Here is a 13,210-nt window from a genome sequence, read left to right as displayed (position 1 = left end):
TCTGAGTAGTCACAAATCCCCATGCCATCCCGGGGAGTAGTTTACACTTTGGAAATTAGTATTTAGGTCTTTGATGGTAGACAACCAGATCTGAAGCATTTGCCTTAGGAAGTTGCCTTACAAGAGCAGAAAATCCATCTCTCCCATTGTCTTCGGGAGCTCAGCAATTTCTAGGAGCTCCCAGCACCCCCTCCACAGGCTCTCTTTGTCTGTAAACAAACTTCAGCTCGGCTCCCCCCCTCCAGTCTCTAATCCTTTGCATGAAATCATTACCAGCTACTTGCAATGAACATGCCATTCTTCAGCTCACAATTATTGTTGTCAGCTTCACATAACAGTTCATCTCTTTTCTGCTTAATCAGAAGCATTAGATTTCAGGTATTCATGGAAGTGGAGAAGAGTTCTGAGGTTTCCAAATACTTCTTTTAATGAATCTTGTGATATTTTTAACAAAGAGGTCAGAAATACATATTTTCTTCTCTTCTAAATGTTAACAAAACACAGAAAAAGAAAGAAAGAAGGGGGGGGGGGGGGGGGGGAAGCAAGTTTCCAATGATTTTAGTCTGGTGACTGGATGCCCTTTGTGCATCTGTTCAAGTATTTTGTGGTTTGCATTTACGTCTGTATTTGCCCAATTTACAACTTAAAAAAAAATCAATAGTAATGTTATATTTTCATGAAACCAGCATTTTTTAACTGAGATCTCATGAGTAAATTAAATTTCATCCAAGCTGGATTACATCCAAGTTGGATTACATTTGCAGGCCATGATCCTGCAAATGCTTATGCACATGAGTATTCCTGCTTAGTTTATGCCTTGGGCTGGGACTTGAGAGACCTGGAACCTAGTTCTAGGTTTGCTACAGCCTCCCTCTTCCCCAAGTCCCTTATTTGCTCTGAATCTCAGTTTCTACTATTTACTAAAAAACAAAGAAACAAAGAGCAAAGATGTGCTAATACTGACAGTTGACTTAATGTTGATGTTGCATATATTTTCCATATATAGTTATCGAATATCACTTGCTATGGTCACATATGAGCTATGAAATCATAAAATACATCAAATACTATAGTAGAAAGGACCTTATTAGCTACGCTCATCCCAGACTCATCCCTGAAAACTAAAGTTTGTCTGTGACAAAAAACCTCCTATTGAGGATTCACTGATTTTCCTCTTACTCTTCAATATCCTGTTGTTCCCACATCCTCCTGCTCCTGGCATAGGCAGACAAGTTAAAGTAAACAAGAGCATGGCTAAATCCTTCCATGTGGGGACCCTCTTTTTAGTATGTACTTCTTCAGGGCTGACAAAATGGAGCTGCCGTATTACAAACAAATACTAATAATGGGAATAAATTCCAATGCAAAGCTTTAGAGAAGCAAAATGTTATGTCAAAAAAAGAGAACCGCTGCAGCAGGTGGACACTATGTACAGAACAAATTGCCCATGTGGTTGAAAGATGATCTTTGCTGTAGGCAGTTCTCTAGGCTACAACTTAAAGTAGTACCTGAATTAAAAGAGGATCCTAAGCCTTGGAGACATTAAATGTGACTTAATATATTATTGCATGTCAGCTGAGCTACTGTAACTGCCTGTGTATCAACTCTGCCTCCAGACCTTTCATGCAAGGCTGGGGGAAGGTGTACCACCCTGTAGCTGCTGTGAGGGGTAAGAGCTCCTTTATTGACTGTTGCCATAGCTCAGGTGAGGTATCACAGTTTGTTCTGCCACAGTAATTTGGGCTTGTTCCTGGAACCCTTGTGATCTGTGAAGGTCTCAGAAGTAGCTTGAGGGAAAATGGGGAGAAGGAGGGGATTTACCCATTTGTTTCTTTGCAGAAAAATAAAATAGCAGCCTGCTAAGCCATGCTTTAAAAAATGTTGGTGTGTCTGAACGACAAAAATGTCTTAAGAATGATGTTTTTACTTTTTACCTTAGTGTAGGTGATAGCACTTGTGGAGCAAGTGAGAAGGGGTCCCACCGCAATAGACCCTGTGCAGGCAGGGTAGTGAAAATCCAGATCCCTGAAGAGTTCACAGTCAGCAATGATTAACCAGCCCAAGGGCCTGGAAAGAAGGAATGAAACACAATGCTTAACCCTTCACTGGTCTGGCAACAAACATGCACCAAATTTCTTTTGAATGTTCATTAAGCTTAGCATGTTCCTCTGCAGTTTGTAATTTTTATCGTGGATGTCTGTGATGTGGCAAACCGTGATCACTTTGCCCCAAAGTGGAATTGAAGTTCATCTGATCAAGCCCAAGTGCTAGGAAGTGAATATAGCAAATAAATAAATAAATAAATACATGCAAAACAGAGACAATGAGATTAATTGTTCTATTCTTCCCAAATGTCTTATAATATTGCTGTCTTTATGAGATTCAGCTCTGTGAGGTAATACAGCTTATCAGATACTGAACATTAAGTATACCAAGTTATATGCATATATTCGTCACGATAACACCACACATATATATCTGTATAAAATAACTTATTTTCTATACAAATCGTCTGCATCCATTGCATTTTTTTCAGTGCATTACATTACTCTTCCTCCTCACCAAACGTCAATGACTGCAAGAAACAGACCTCCCTTCCAATCAATGTATGTGCATCTCCTTGAAAGAAGACCATTATCCTATGGTATTTAGGTGAAAAAGCACACGATAGGATCTTAGAGTGGCTGTGGCAAAAAAGATCCACTGTGATTTATGCGAGATGCATTGGGAGCTGTCTGATGTGAAGTCAGCAGCTGAAGGGCAATGAATAATTCAGCACTGTGATCCGTCACATCATCTCTCTTCCTATGTTATTGCTGGTTTTACGTAATTGCAAAGTGAAAAATAAATTGATGTCATAAAGAAAGCTGCATCATTTGTCTGGGAATACACATAAGTTATAGGTACATTTCTGCTGCTTTGTGAGCCCTGTATGATCTTACTGTGTGCAAAATTAAAAATGTGTCTTTATTAACACCTTCTCTAGGGTTAGATGAGTGATCCATGCAGCATGACATCTTTTACGTTGGCGTTAGTAGCCTGCACTGATAGAGAATGATGTCTCTGAATTGCTTCCTTCAAGCACTCCAGTGCCATCGCCCTTGCTCTGCGCTTCCCTAGCAAAGCTTTAATGTAGACCTGGAACTGAGGCGTCTGCCTGTGTCATATGGGAAATTTTGTTTGTTGAACTGCAGACAAAAATAAAGCCGAGTGGAAAGGTTCACCTGCCTCAGGGGGAGATGTGGAAAGAGAAGTTGTATACAACGTTGCATTTTTTTACTCTGTAAATCTGCAATAAAGAACCTAACAAAAAGATAGGATCTGGTCAGCTGGCTTGCTGATCCTGTGCAATCCAGCTCAGCTGGTTGGCTACATATATATACACAGAGATCCACATATACACATACATGTCATGCTTTCATAGTGTTCATAGGAATTGGTGAATAGAAGAGCCAGTTCAAGGGATGCTTTCCTTGCCTGTAGAGTGGGCTGATGTTTTGTGCTGACTTACAAGGTTTAGGTTGTTTGAGAACGTGGAATGCCCCAAAATTCTTGCTTTTGGGGCTGGAAGTTTGGGTTTTGCCCCTTTTGTCTGAAAAAAAGTTCAGACCAGGGCCAAAGAAATTGGGACACAGGCTGGGAAAAGATCTGACTTGTTTACATTTTACGATGAAGAGTACATTATCCATCATTGTGTTCAAGTGTGACTTGTGCTCTATGCCTTTCTTGCTGTTATTATTTCATGACTGGAAGAAAAAAAACCAACTTCGATGTATTTCTGCCTTTTAATCTGAATTCTTCCAAAAGATGTCATAACCAGCTCCAGCCTCTGACTCTCCTGTCTCCCTTATAAAACACAGTCCCTCCTCTGTTCTTGACTTTGTCCTTGCCTTGCTAACGCGTGGCTGATGTGAGCAAATGCTATTTCTTAGGAAAGTTCTGACTCAACAATGTAAGCTTTTCAAAGGAGAATGAATGCAATCTGTGAACTGAATTGGCAATGCAGGCAGATTAGAAGAAATGCTATGCAATACCCAGATCATGCCATTTTAATATCTAAAGATGATTGCTTTTAGGAAGGAGACAATAGGTTTAGCCTAGAGGTGACAAAACATATTCTTTTTGCCTTTCCTCTTGGTAAACAAACTTCTTTCAGAAATGAAATGAAGCTGTGTTATACAACAGTGATGGAAGGGGGAAGATGTGGCATGGGGGCCGTCCTTCAGCTGGAAAGATAATAGGTATTTGCCAAGAGGAGCCAGTGGGCTGCAAAGACCTTTTGACACCTTTTGACTTGCAGGGCTTCACATTCTTTAAGTTACGTTATCAAAACTGAAGAACCATGTGGGGTTTTTTTAATTTGTATTAGTTGTTTTTCTCAAAGGCCAGGTCAACTAAAAAAATCTTCAGTTTTAGGGTCAAGCATCCCTCAGAAACAGGTTTTAATAGAGGGCTGGTGAGCAAGAAGAGCAGAAGAGGGATGATGAAAGAAAGAAGAGACCTAGAGTAAAGCGGTGTGACGGGCAATACAGGTTGGAAGAAAATTATTCAGTTAACAGACAAGATCTGCAATTCTTAGCAGTTAGGCAAAACACCTCTGCAAAAGACTAATTTTGAGTTCTCAGCATTTCCAGCTGATCCTGTGAGATCAGACTTTTCCCCAAACCTTCCGTAATGTTCTCTTCCAGCCCTGCCTTGGAGAGCAGAGGTTGGTATATCAGACTTGGCTTTCTCACCATTCATACTGATGTTATTCCATCAGTAGAGAAGGAAATGACTATTGTATACTCTGTTTTCCATCATCTGAAGTAATGGCGGGCTGGGATAGGCTGATAATGGGAAAATGGGCATAATGTAGTTATTATTACTTCTGGATGCTGCAGAAGAAGTCTTGACAGAAGAATTAAAAAGGGGGAATGTAAAGATCACCAGCTGGACAGTGTAGTAGAGTTTTCTTGTTTAACAAATCCTCAGTATCATATGTGACTACCTTGTGATGATCTACAGTATCACCAACCTACATGAACTCATTGCTAACCCAGTCTAAAAACCCATGAGACTTGATTAATGTTCACAGGTTTATTATTACTAAAAAACATTCCAATTCTTTGGTTTTGCTTATGGGTTCCAGACCATAAGCACATGCATTTTTAAACCTTTCTCAACCACAGTGACACTGTGAAACATCCTGCACTTCCTTTTTTTTTTAAAAAAAAAAAAAAAAGAAAAAACCCACAATGAAACCTAAATCATCACAAAGTTATTTAAGTCAAAGAACTGAAGCTCTTTTAGGAAATGAAAGTTTGCCAGTAACATGGTGAAGTTTGGCAGCACTGCAGGAATTTCAGTCTTAGTAATTTCTTACCAGAGATAAAATAGGACAGAAAAAGAAAAAGTAGAATTTTACAAGTTCCTTTTTCTCTTATTGCTACTACATCTGGTTTGGCAGAGGGTGGGTGGGTGGGAGTGTCCATTTTTTTGTTCTTTTTTTTTTCCAGCTGAGCCTATTACTTCAATGCTGCAGGTGTGACCCTCCCCACCAGATTATTTTCCCTCTTTTTGAGCCTTAGCCCAAACTCTGCTTTATCCAGTGATCTCAGATCTCTCTTGTGTTTTCATTCTCTCTATGGTCCTTCTGACAGTGTTAGCAGGGGACCCTCTTCTAGGTCTTGCACCAATCACTTCTGATTGCAAAGGCAGCTCTGTCCCACCTTCCCTTGTCGCCTCCTACTTCTAGTCAGTATATCTCCCTGAAGGAGAGATCTCACTGAAGGACAAAAGGTAAGTGACCACCTTTATTTTCACTGTCTTCAATTACCCTGCACCAAAGCAGTTTTGTTCCTTAACTCCCCCTATGACATAACAAATTGCAGGTCCAAAGCAGAGGTTACTACAGTGGTAAGTAACAGGAATTACTTTCCTAGCTCAAGCAAGAAATTTTTTTTGGTCCTGGACTCCTGGAAACTTCCTGGTAATCAAAGTAAAAACTTGTCCATCTGAGCAACCCTACAATATTTTTCCATGGAAATAAAGAAGTAACAAAGCTATGAAGTAAGAAAACTTTGTAGCCAGCTTCCAATGACACTATAAAAAAAAATCTAATCTTGAAAAAAAAAGAGTAGCAAAAAACCCACCTACCGGAACATACCCTTTATAATCTCTTTTTAGAAAAACTACTTTGCTTTTTTGAAAATTAAATCTCAAGCAAATAACAACCTCCTGCTCGCCCCCATACGAGCAATCTTGAGTATTTCAGGGATTGTAAATAATGAGGACTCAGTTATCTTTATGGAGACAATGATGTTGTTCTTGAAAACACTTAACTGGGGTCTTGGTTTTAAGGAGAAATATTCCTCAGTGCATTATTGCTGTGAATTGTAAGTGCTGAGTTTCCAAGTATTTCCAAGCACATGTTTCACATTAAAATGTACAGTTTTCTTCTAATTTCTCATCCATTAATGGATAAACTCTACTGGGGTTTTGAATGCAAAGACATCAGAAAAACACATGGATAATTTATTTTAGTTTATAAGCAAAGTTTTCCTAAAGTCACTTGCATGTATTGTCTTGTAGCTGGTCAGACAAGAAGTAAATCAGAACTGACACCTGAATTCTATTTTATTATATGTAACTTTAACACTAAGGAACTGTATAATCCAATATAGGATGTAGGTGAGAAGAGTCTAATCCAAACCAGTAGTTGATGTTGTATTCCTTTTTCTGATGCTTAATTTCTAGCAGTTCCATGAAAAGCTTTGTAGACCCTTTCCTGATGTGGATAATAAGGTCATTTCAAGTGCATGTTACCTAGACTGTGCTCTCTTGGATCTGTTTGGGATGGTGAAAAAAATTTACTTCTGTCTGATACGAGAATTGTTTTGCATAAAATATATAGGAGGAGAAAAACCCACAACAATTCAGCAATTGTGTTCTTGTGAGTTTAATTTGGAAAGCAATCATATGTTTCCTATAAAGCCTGTTATAGCTGTTTGGGGAGGGGACTGGGGAAAGGGTCTTGTTTGGTTTTATGCCCAGTTTAGTTTTGGAGAAACACTTTCCATTTGGACAAATAACTGCAACACAGAACTGCTAAAACCAGAACACCGGTGAGCTTACCTGGCCTACTGCTTCCAGTTTGGTGTGAGTCACGGGGATAAATAAATACAATTGCAATAATTACAAGTTCAGTATGCCCAGAAAAATCTACCAGCACCAACCATCACCGAATCAGAGCTGGAGAAACGTAGCCTTTCTGCTTTGACAGCATCTGATGGAAGCAGGAACTATGGGAATTTGAAGCAGAGGCTTTAAGCTGTGACTTTATTGCTTCTGTTGCTGTTAAAATACAGTATTACCACAAATTGTGCAGTCCAGGTTGCTAGCTTTGAGGCTCCAGTCTCAGTCTCTATGTACAGCATTTTCATTGATCCTTATCTAGACAAGCAACTTGTTTTGCTGCTAGGATTATAATCTTTAAGAGAGTGATCAGCACAACCCATGTTCTTTCCTCCAGCGCAAAAATATACGCTAATTAAAAATGTTTCTAGGCAGCTGGCACTGGTGTCTGAGACTAAAAGAAGTTCAGCACTTCTGTGGAGAGGAAAGGGAATCTCAGTAACAGCAGAGTTTATAGTCAATCATTTAAGGTCAACATGAATGCTGCAAGGTTTGGGATTTTTTTGTTCAAGTTCCTAATAAGAATCATTTAGAATATGACTCATTCAAGCAAATTCTCTTCCTAGAAAACACAAACCAAATGAAACTGGAGCATTTAGTTCAAGCCTGTAACGTGGCATACTAATTAGTCTAGAAAAATAAAGACGAGTAACATACTGTGGACCAAATTCTTTGGTGACTTGATTTGGAGGAGTGCCTGTATACCTGAGGGTAGTGTTTAGATTGCCCTTTGATCTTAACTTCTGGAGCCCAAGTGCCAAACTTTATTAAAGATTAATTCTTAGAGCCCATTTTTAAACTATGGACAGCCATTCCCAGAGGCAGATGCATCCAGCCCGTGGCTGGGGGAAGGGTGGCACTACAGACCTTGCAGAAAGCAGCTTCATCAGGCTGGGGACCTTGACAGAGCTAAAATGTAGCTCCAGACTCTGTAACCCCTCTTCATCCAGCAAATAGGCACCTGATTTCTGTTTTTTAATGAGATGACTAAATGGAACTGACCCTTTGTACATTAAGAAAAAAAGGCAAGTCTTGTAAAGAGTTGCCACGTCTTATGTCAGTCGTTGCAGACATTTAAAAAAAAGAGAACATCCCACTGCATACGGGCATCTTCAATATGGCTCTTCAACAGGGATGTTAATTGATTTTATTCTTTTTTACTCTCTGTAATTGTTTTACCTTTTTTTCCTGTTGTTCTAAGATAATATTTTTTTCTCTCCTCCAGCCCCTACATCTCACACCCATCCCTACACCAGGAGCTGCTGACACTCACATGTGACAAATGCAGAATCAGCAGTTTGCATGGCAGTGCCTTCATGGGGGCAAGAGGCTGTGGTATGGCAGAGTAACAATGATAATTTTTTAACCCAATTTCCTTTCAGACTAATTCTCAGTTGGGTTTGCAGGTTTTAAATCTCTGATAGCAGATAACTGCCTCCCTTCCCTCAAATGCTGCAATAGGCTATTATTTTTTTCCTGAATATCAGGAAGAATTATAAATTTGGATATTTATGTAGTGATAAAAATATTTCACTGTATCATTGGCATAGTATTAAATATAGCCTGGAAATATTTGATGTACATACTGTTATCACTATCTGGGTAGGGCTGTTATTCCTGGTTTTCAGATGGCAGGTCAGGGAAGCCCACAAAGCTCACACAGAAATCAAGGGTTAGGTGCCTCAGTATTTTTCTGGCTCTGTCTATATCACTTGTCCACAGGGATGTGTGAAAAGGAGGGCTGGTTCCAAGCTGAGCAGGTCTCTCAGTACTTGTCCTGGTGTCTGCTCCCTTGTGCTGGGAGCTCTGTCCCAAGGAAAGCTCTCTGTCATGATCTCAGGGATTTGTGTCCAAGCAACTCTGCTACAGGTGGAGGGCAAAGTTTCTCCTACAACAGGTAGAAAATGATCCATTACCATTTGGTGTATCTGGCATGGACACATCACATGGCTGAGGCATATGGGAAAATAAATATCTTTGGAAATCAAAACAGAGTTTCTCAAGGATTGTATCTGACTGAGTAATGACATTAGTATTGTCTGTGAATAGATGTTCCACTAATGTAAGAGAGTTCCCTTTTAGACCATACAATTTTCTGGTATATGTATTTAATAAAGGGAGCTTTATTTGCTTACTTTTGGGATAATGTAATTTGAACTCATGACTCTTCCCTCTCCAGTGTCAGGTCAAAGTGTTTTCGGTGATGGTCACCGGGACCCAGCAGAGTCATGGTTCAAGGGCTTCCCTCTTCTCTTTTTGGCAGATAGAGTATTGGATGCTGATCCAACATCATAGGAGAATGATCCTTTTCTTCCTTCGCATATCTCCTCAGCTGCTGAGCAGCTGAAGAGCTGACAGAATTAAATTACATTGCTGCTGCTGCTATTAACAAAGAGTAAAGAGAAACTGTTACATCTGGCTCCACTTCTTTGCCAGAGTCTTCATTTAATTGTTTTCTAATTTGAAGAAAACCACAAATGACAAGATGAAACTGCTCGAAATGTAAATACAAGAGTCAAATTGCTCTTGTCAGATTTCTAGTTCACAAACCACGGTAATGTGATTCTGCATATCTGACCAATAAATAAGGCTTACAGCAAGAGGATGCTGTTGATTTCTCTTTCCAAATTTGCAGTCCCTGTACTCACACTCACAAAAATGCTTTCATTTGAGCAAACGTTGAACATGCTGAATCTGAGGATCCAGCCTGACAGCTGCAGACTTCTTCAGCGCGTGCTCCAGGACAGCGTTCTTCCTTGGCAGTAAAAGGGGAATCCAGATTGAGCTGACTGGAAAAGGTTTCATTACTTATTCTCTGCCAGTTTTACAATTATTTCCTTCCCCCCCCCCCCCTCTTTTATTCAGGTAATGATGAAATATATTTGAAGAATACAGAAAGTTTCACAGACTGTGGTATGAAGGGTCATCCAATTTCTAAATGCATGATCAAAATTCAGTAGTTATGCTCTTTCCTGAAAATTAAAAACAAAATGGTATCACTAGTCAAAGATTTTTCTTTAATAAATTCGCAAAATTTTGACCCTCAGATACGAAATTTAGAGCAAAGTATTCCTGAACAGATTGTAGGTGAAGAATCAGGTTTATCCTTTGGAAAAGCCCTATGAACGGTAAACTCCAAGTTTACAAATTATTTGTTAGCCAAAAATAAGAAGTTGACAGTTAAAATACAAAAATGCAAACAAAATCTGCAAGCTAATGTTTCTTTTCAGAATGATGTCTGACACTTAGAAACTTACAGTCACGGTCCTGAGCTCCACTGGACACATTTACGCAGTCGTATAATGAAATCAATCACCACTAGGGGATTCCCTGGCTGAAAGAGCTTCCCAGGTAACGTGAGGACCCTTTATTCCCTTACAAATACACTGCAGCCTATCAGTGCTGGCAGTGTCTGGCAGATAGCTGACCCTTTTGTGAGATGCCCCCACTGCAGCTTTGAATGACACAGTTGCCCAAGTTGCTGAAACTCATATATTTCCTTTGAAGCTGCCCCACTGTGGAGCCTAACAACCTTACTGGATTGATCCCTATCTGCAGCACGGGTCAGCTAGCAGGTCGGTTTGAAGGACAGCTCGTTGGGGCTGCAATGTCATGTATGGAGTGTTATCAAAATGCTGCTTTTCCAATCTGTTTGAGTTTGGTTTGTTTGCCGTGGAGTTCTTGCAGCAAAGCTAAACATTGCTCACGACGTGCCTTAAACACAGAGCTGCAAGAGAGGAGCAGAGCCCTGGGGGGGCAGAGGGGAGCGCAGCCAACAAGCACCAGTAGAAAGTGCAGCTGTCACAGAAGAGAGAGAAGTTAAAAAGGGAAGGGGAAAAAAAAAAAAACCATGACTGTCCCTTAGGGGCAGGGGCTGCTGTCGTTCCAAATGCCGACAGCTTTCCAAACCTAAACCAAAGCTATAAAATATGAAATATAATGAACAAAAGTTGGCACCCACCCATGTGTAGCTGTCAACCTAATAAAAACAAAACTATCTGGCAGCTGGCACTTAGGTGCTGGGAGATGCCAGCTCTGGACTCCTGCAGAACAGGTCTTGCCTTTGCTTTCTACTTCTGGGTGTTAGCTATATTTTAAAATGTGCACCAAAAAAAAAAAAAAAAAAAAAAAAAAAATTTAAATTATTTTACTAGACTATATGAGAATCAATCAGAAGTGGGATTTGTGGGGGAAAGGGTGTGACCAGTCTTCCCCTATATCAGTGTTGGGGTAAGTGTAAATGTAAATTTCTATATTAATAATTAATTCTGGACAATTAAAGGGATGAGTAGGTCAAAGCAGCTGATGATGCTACTCCTGCATCTCCAGTCTGTGAGAGTCAGGCTTTACTCTGGATTAAATTTAAACTAAATTGCGTGCCCTCATGTCCTCATATCCATGTGGTTTGAAGAGGTCTGAAGGACCAGGCACTGGTTTGGACTTTATGTTCAAGAAGTTGGGGTTTGGTATTCACCTGGACTGGAGCATCTCATGTAGTTTCCTCCAGAAGGGATCCCATTCATGTGTGGAGGAACCACTCTGACTGAAAGCAATGCATGGTGTATGGGGATGAGCAAAGGATCCACTTCAGAGCTGCACTGCTGCACCAAGCTGAAACACTAACATAGACACAATCAGCGTGCTGCACAATGCTTTAAGCAAAGAACATTTTTAAGAGCAGAATGTGTCATCTGGGAAGCAATCGGGTTGTGATGCTCTGTTTTTTTAGCCTGTGCTCACTGGGGAGTCTGGTTCCTCAGCTCTGGCTGAGAGGCAGACTGCTTTCCAAGTCAACACTAGCAGAGTAAGGTATCAAGTGTGGGAGGAATCGTGGCAAACCCAGGCCTTTAATTCCAATTTAATCCTAAGATATTACACCTGTTTTGTGCCCCCGCACTCCAGAAATAAATAGTTACCTGCAATTGCACTGCAGGCATATTTTTTTACATTTTCTCTGAAAACAGCTTCTTGTTACAAAAGAATTTACCTTGAGTGTGTCTCACTTCTCACAGACAAATTGCTCAGTGGAATCTCCTGTGAATCTCCCCCTCTGTAGGTTAGAAAGTATTTGTTCTTTTATATGAAGGGCAGCCTCTCGATATTTAGTGCAAACAAACCATCCCTCAGGCACCTGACACTCATGGCAAACAGAGAAGTCTTTTGGTAAATGACAGTGCCCCTGTAGAGTGAAGGAAGCTGTTGGTTACAGACATTCAAGGGCAGAGAGTGAAGCTTTCCATTGCAGGGACAACACGTTTATGGCTGGGTACAGCCTCCTTTGATTGTCTGCCAGCAGACTTGACCATACTTTAAGGCTCTGGGACTTTCTCTAGTTTTTAACAAAATAGGTTCCTCCTTAGCTGCTGTGAATTTGTCAGCCATCCCCTCCCAACTTTCACTGGCAGTGAACCGATCTATAGCATTCATCTCACTGGCCCATGGAGTCTGGTGGTGACAGAGGCAACCTGCTTCCCATAAGAAAGGTTGACTTAATACTGTGCCCTTCAGTTGTATAGATGATCACAATAAAAATAAAGCCAATTCTCTATTGAGAGAATTTGAAAGGATCTCCTCTTTCACTGTGTACTAGAATATTTGCATTAAAGGCTTCCCAGTTAAGGGAATTCTGAGAACGAACACTTACAAATGTAGTGCTCCTCTCTCAAATCTGAAGTGAATGTGGAACCCAAGGAATGGCCATGAACTGGTCCTTTCTCCTCTGAAACACATCCACCATGTGCACATACATCCCAGCATATGCATACATGTAATCCTGTACAGCTGTTTAGGGCCATTGGCATGGGCTCAGAGGTTTTCATGGCTGAAAGGAAATTTTCATTCAAAATAACCTATGTGAAGACATCATCTGTCATAGCCAACTGACTAATGGTTAGTTGCAATACGCATAAATAGGTGTGCTATGTATTGTTTATCTGGCTTTTATGTGTAATTAAGGTTGTTGTAGAAAGATTTGCTTCCAATTCACTTTGCCTGTGGGTCTGCCTAATGTCTGCTGAGATCCCTGCTTTATGTC

This window comes from Athene noctua, chromosome 12 (genome assembly GCF_965140245.1).
Source record: "Athene noctua chromosome 12, bAthNoc1.hap1.1, whole genome shotgun sequence".
In the NCBI taxonomy this organism is placed as follows: Eukaryota; Metazoa; Chordata; class Aves; order Strigiformes; family Strigidae; genus Athene; species Athene noctua.
The sequence above is the reverse complement of the archived record's forward strand: the minus strand, read 5'-3'. Positions refer to the sequence as shown.